The following is a 6,036-nucleotide window of genomic DNA, read 5'->3' as shown; positions in this document are numbered from 1 at the left end:
AAAAGAGAGAATACACTGGGCCATCATGTGACAGTCTCACCATCTGCTTGAAACTAGCTGCTCCTTCTCACTACAGAGACAAGCACCAGAGATTGACCAATGAAGGACTCAATTCGTCTCGGTCTCTCGCTCTAGGTGACATTGCAAGTTCGAACCCTGCCTGCTGGCTGCAATAATCCAAGACTATCATTGCTGCAGACAGAGACCACGGGAAGAAAACCATCTGCATCACTCTCTCCAAGAAAACCCTGAACCAGTCGGCCATGTCTACCAGCCAGAAGCTTCAGGACCACTGAGTTCACCCGGAAGATAACTGGGTTACCAGACTGCACAGACTGTATACCCTTTGTTATTGTTCTGGACTCTTTTCCAACCAATCTATTCTTCTCCACTCTGTAACGAGTCTCTGGGTCTGTGTGTGTCTCTATGTGTCATAGTTGGAGCACAGTTTATTATTTTACTTAGATCAGGTTTTATTTTTAAGTGTTGTAAACAAATCTCGTTCCTGTTTAAACTCAAGAAAACCTGTCCGACTGGTACTTTTGTGATCATAGCACAAAAAGGGTTAAACGCTCACTGAATTGGTTATCATACCCGCTGTTTAAAAGAAATAAATCCTGTTGCAGTCAAACAAGGAGAGGGACAAGGGGGGAGCCTTTTGACCCCTCCTCACCTGATCGTAACAATGTGCGTATCTATCCTCCCATTAAGTGCATCTGTTCTATTTTCCTCACCGACTCCCTGTGGTAGTGAGTTCCAGATTCTAACCACTCTCTGGATAAAGAAGTTCTTGCAACCAATGTCTCTCCCTCACTTTAAGTTGACCATTTTGAGATCAAAGAGTGGTTCTGAAGAAGAGTCATAACTGGCTTGGAAGGTTAACTCTGTTTCTCTCTCCACAGATGCTGCCAGATCTGCTGAGTGTTTACAACACTTTGTTTTTATTTGTGATTACAATATGCCTTTCTTTAGTGTACATCAGAAACTTAATATTTTTCCCAAAAAAACACGCTAAAAAAAAACTGAAGAAAAACTGCCGAGGGAATGATCATGACGATGGCCTACTCCTGCTCCTAATTCGCATGGTTGTATTTTATTTAAACTCTGTGTGCAGACATGATGGGAGTGCCTCGCTCTAGTAACACAGGAAAAGCTTGCCCATTGTCCTTCATGATGTGGAGAGAAATGCCAAGTCACACCTCTTGCAATGTTATAACAGGATCATTTTGCTAAGAGTATGGCCCAGACTTATGTAGAATCAGAGAAACTTACAATACAGAAGGAGGCCATTCAGCCTGTTATGCCTGTGCTGCTCCATTGAAAGAGCAGTCATAGTTAGTCCACCCACCCCCCCATTTTTGTCCATAACCCTGTAAGTTCCTCATCCACAGGGTCCAACTCCCTTTTAAAATTATATATGGAATCAGCTTCCACCACCTTTACAGGTCAAGCGTTCCCAATCTTGACAACTCAGCGAAAACATTTCTCCTCAGCTCCCCTTTTGCTAATGATTTTAAATCTCTGACCTCTGGTTATTGACCCACTCCCCAGAGGAAATAGTTTTTCTTTGTCTACTCTGAAAAAACCTCTCACCTTCTTGAAAATTTCTCTGTTCCATTTAGAACAGTCCTGACTTTTCCAACCTCTCCTCATAACTGGAGTCCCTCATCCCTGGGAACATCTTGGGAAACCTCTAACCTTTTTAAGGCCTTTACATTTTTCTTGTTGTGTGATGCCCAGAATTGTCCACAATACTCCAGCTGAGGTCTAACCAGCGATTTATGAAGTTTTACCATGATCTCTTTACTTTTATATTCGATGCCTCTATATATAAACCCCAGTAACTCACTTTTTTTAAACCACCTTCTCAACTTGCCCTGCTACCTTTAAGAATTTGTATTTCTGAACACCAAGTTCTCTCTGCTCATCGACACATTTGCAGTCATTGGTAAATGAATGATGCTTGCTGTTCATTACACTTGCCTGGAGACTTTGTAGAATTTTACACTGCGATTTACAGTAATTAGAAAACCAAAACAGTGGGGAACCCTCCATAGGGGATCTGGAACCTATATATACAGCGCAAGCAACAAATAATCAGATTGAAGAACTCTCACTGAAACACAGAGACTAAACCAGGAAATATAAATTAGAATATTCAATTCAATGTAAAATTATGTACAGAAAGTGAAATAAAAAGAGAAAACTGCATTTAAAGAGAGATAAACAAAACAAAGAAAAAGTAAAAATTAATTTTAAAAATCTCCAATAAGAAGTAAAATCTGAAGGAATGAGACACCACATTTGTAAATTAAATTTTCAGGGCCGGGGGATTGTTCGGCAATACGAAAGACTTAGAACTGTTAAAAATTCACAATCTTGAATGGCCAAGCCTTAATTATTTTTTGGTGTGTTTAGTGAGTATCTAGTGGGATAGTATCACAACTTCACACTATTACATTTAGGTGAATAATGGGTCTCAGCGAAGTAACAGTGTAGTGAAGCTTGTAGAGGAACAGGACAGCAACATCCTGATTTCTACATTTAACTGTGCATGTGCAGACATCAAATGTTGCTGTCCAATTTACTCTTTAATATGTGAGGGCTGATAGCTTTATCTGTATTCCTAACGCAAAATCTGGGCTCATAAATTTTGTTCAATAGACTTGTGTTAAAACCATTGCTTTCACACTGCTGGTTAGAATATCAAACCTGTCTGAATGGGGTTCTTTGGCAACCTTCTTGACAGAAATTGTTTGAATAAGTCAGATTTTTTTTTTATCTACAAGGGTGTCAATGGTTATGGGGGGCAGGCAGGAAGGTGATCGTATTGAATGACAAAGCAGACTCGAGAGGCCTACCCCTGCTCCTATCTCTTATGCAGGTTTTTAAAAAAAAGACCCCAGTCAATATTAGTTACTGATTACACACTTTTCACTAGAATGATACCAGGGCCAAAAGGGTTAAATTATGAGGACAGGTTGTATAGACTAGGCTTGTATTACGCCAAGTAACCAAGATTAAGGGGTGATCGAATTGAGGTACAAGATGATTAAAGGAGTTGGTAGCTAAGAGAAACTATTTTTTCTGGTGTGGAGAGTCCAGAACAAGGGGGGATAACCTTAAAATTATAGCCAGACCATTCAAGAGTGATGCCAGGAAGAACCTCCTCATACAAAGCGTATGGAAATCTGGAACTCCCTTCCCAGAAAGCTGTTGCAGGCTGGGGGGGGGGTCAATTGAAAATTTCAAAACAGATTGATAGATTTTGGTTAGGCCAGGATATAAAGGTTCTAGAAACAAGGCAGGTAAATGGAGTTAGGTCACAGATCAGCCATGATCTCATTGAATGGCAGAGCAGGCTCAAGGGGCTGAATGGCCTCCTCCTATATAACTGGGTGGAATGGAATGCCTACACTTAATGTTTTCCAGCTGCAGTTTCAGTCATATATGTAGATCTCCAATTGCAAATATGACCTTTAGTTGGCCATGTCAAACACTTATCAGACTGAGCAAGCTACAAATTTATGTTGAAATAGAACCATGAAAGATGAATAATAAAAAAAAAATCTAAGCTAGCCTCAGATAAACTTGTGCCACGTGCTTGAATCCTTGTCATTGCAGATACAATGCATCTGGTAGCCCATTATCTCTATAAAGCTTTTAGCACTGAAGTTCACCACCATATAATTGAGCATATCATGGGCAAAAGCAGAATACTGCCGATGCTGGAAATCAGAAATAAAAACAAAATTCTGGAAACACACAACAGGTCTGGCAACATCTTTGGAGAGAGAGAAACAGAATTAGCATTTCAGGTCTGTGACCTTTCACTGGAAAGTGTTCTGTGATGTTTTCCCTGGGTTTAAGTGTTCCAGAAAACCAGGCAGTGAGGATAGAATTGGAGCCTAATCTGTACACACTTAGGCCAGGAGTTTTTGTGTCCCCCTGAAGCAGGGGGCATGGAGTATCACAACAGGTGGCCTGGGAGGGGAGGAAATGGGGGGGGGGGGGAATCAGAGGATCCATCAACAAGCAACCTGCCTGGGGCAAGAAAGGCCAATTGAGGCCCTTAAGTGGCTTAACAGCCACCTGGGCCTCTTCCCACCAATAGGATCTTGCAGGTGGGGATGGTTGCAGTTGCTCACACCACACAGGGAAATCACCTTGTAACACAAGGCACTCTCCCTGTAGGCTTGGGGGAGTTCCTCCTCTATGGGAAATCTGTGGCCCACAGAGGACCCCTGCCAGGAACCAGTTTACCTCAATGGACCACCCTCCCCTTCCCAAGGCTTTCTAGACTGGCCCCAGCAACCCTACCTCAATCACCTTGGGTCCAGGGTTCCAGCACTGGGCCTAGGGCCAAGGCCTCTGCAGTACTGGAAGTGGCCACCACATCCCAGTGGCACTGCTGAGCTGCCAACCCTGATTGGCCAGCAGCTCTTGGAGGCAGGACCCATCTTTAAAGGGACAGGGATCCCAACTCCTGAATGTTTGATTTAAAAAGAATGAAAGATCACTCCAGGGGGAGTGGGCTGGCACAAAAAGGCAGAGGCAGGCTTTTTCCCCTTATCTTTTCAGCCCAGCACCAGGAGCCCCATCTCCAACACAAAAATCCAGCCATTAGAAGCTGTTATTTACAGAGCTATACATGACAAAATATACTCCTCCAAACCCAACCACTGCACTCGCAGCCTGTTCCTATATGTAGGAGTGCAACAAAATCCCCAGTTAATTCCCACCACCCGCATACAATTACATTGTCAATTACTGTTCAATTAACACTAAGGGCTTGTGTGTGTGCATGTGTGGGAGGGGACCATTCCATTTATGTCAATGGAGTGTGGAGCGTCAGAACCATCATTTTACAACTAGAATTGGCCAGGTTAGTCTAATTAGAAAACTAGCTAACAGATGAGGTTATCACCCAGGTTGGGAAGTGTTGATTTCCAAAGGGACCTAGGTGTCCTTGTTCATAAGTCACTGAAAGATAACGTGGATGTGCAGCAAGCAATTAGGAAGACAAGAGGATTTGAATACAGGAGTATTATGTACAGTTTTAGTCTCCTTGAGGTAAAGAAGGAGGAGCAGGACCCTAGGGAAGTCTTGAGAAAAGGTGCCCCGAACACCCAAAAAATCCACGAATGGCCCCCCGGCCGCAACTTCAAAGCGCCCGCGGGAGATGGCTCGGAGAGCATCTGCAGCGCACTGTCGGCAATGCTGTATGCCTTTATATAAACCTCATCAAAAAACCCTTAGCGAATGTAATCACCTCTGTAAGTCTGCCAAAAGATGCTTCACCAACGGAAGGACGTGGATGAGCTTTCCGGACGTCGATGGTGGGCACTGAGGAAATGGCTTATTACCTGCACCTGCTTTCCCCCCCTTCCCCTCCCCTTTCCCCCTCTTCCACCCCCCCCGTCCCCTTCCCTGCTCCACCCTCTCAGCTCACCCCCTCACAACCCCGTCCCAGCACACCCCCCTCGCACCATCTTCCCCCCGTACCCCCTTCCCCTGCAACCCCCACCCCCTTACAGCCCCCTTCCCAGCTCCCCCTCGCATCCCCTCCTCCCACCGGCATCATCCTACACCTGTGTAGGGGCCCTAACAACCCCACTGCCTTGTGGGAGTCTCGGGAGAGACCAAGGCTAAGGGAGTAAACCCTAACAGAAAATCCGGAGCGGAACCCCGTAGGCGGTCATGTGTCACCTTTGGCATGTTTCCGGCAGTTCCTGCAGCCATACTGGTGCCAAACATCGTGCTCTGCACTCCTTTGGACCCCACCAGAAAGGCTGAGAGGGGGGTTTTGACAACTGGGCAACTCTCAACCTCCATAAATTCGCCCAGGCATGCGCCATGGAGAGGTCACTCCATAATTGCCTCACAGCGACTGAAACAACACGGAAGGCAGCAGTTACGGGTTATAAGTCCAGATAAACTGGCGTAGAAACTGGGCGCCACGGGTTGCCTTTGTTGGTGGGAGAGGTCATTGCACCTCACTGGACAGCTACCGCCCGCCTCAAACCGGGCAGCCCC

At 45.0% G+C, this 6,036-nt stretch overlaps 1 protein-coding gene across 1 annotated transcript in view; it reads right to left on the bottom strand.

The window, feature by feature from the left end:
- fbxo32 (F-box protein 32) overlaps positions 1 to 4,358 on the bottom strand; it is a 49,839-nt gene extending 45,481 nt beyond the window's left edge. The window contains exon 1 of the mRNA XM_068032525.1: positions 4,321 to 4,358. The gene's annotated coding sequence lies outside the window, so the exon portion shown is untranslated. The remainder of the gene's footprint in view (positions 1 to 4,320) is intronic.
- Positions 4,359 to 6,036: the final 1,678 nt, after the last annotated feature.

The sequence above is a fragment of the Heterodontus francisci genome, chromosome 5, assembly GCF_036365525.1.
Source record: "Heterodontus francisci isolate sHetFra1 chromosome 5, sHetFra1.hap1, whole genome shotgun sequence".
Lineage (NCBI taxonomy): Eukaryota > Metazoa > Chordata > Chondrichthyes > Heterodontiformes > Heterodontidae > Heterodontus > Heterodontus francisci.
This window is presented reverse-complemented; position numbering and strand designations above follow the sequence as displayed.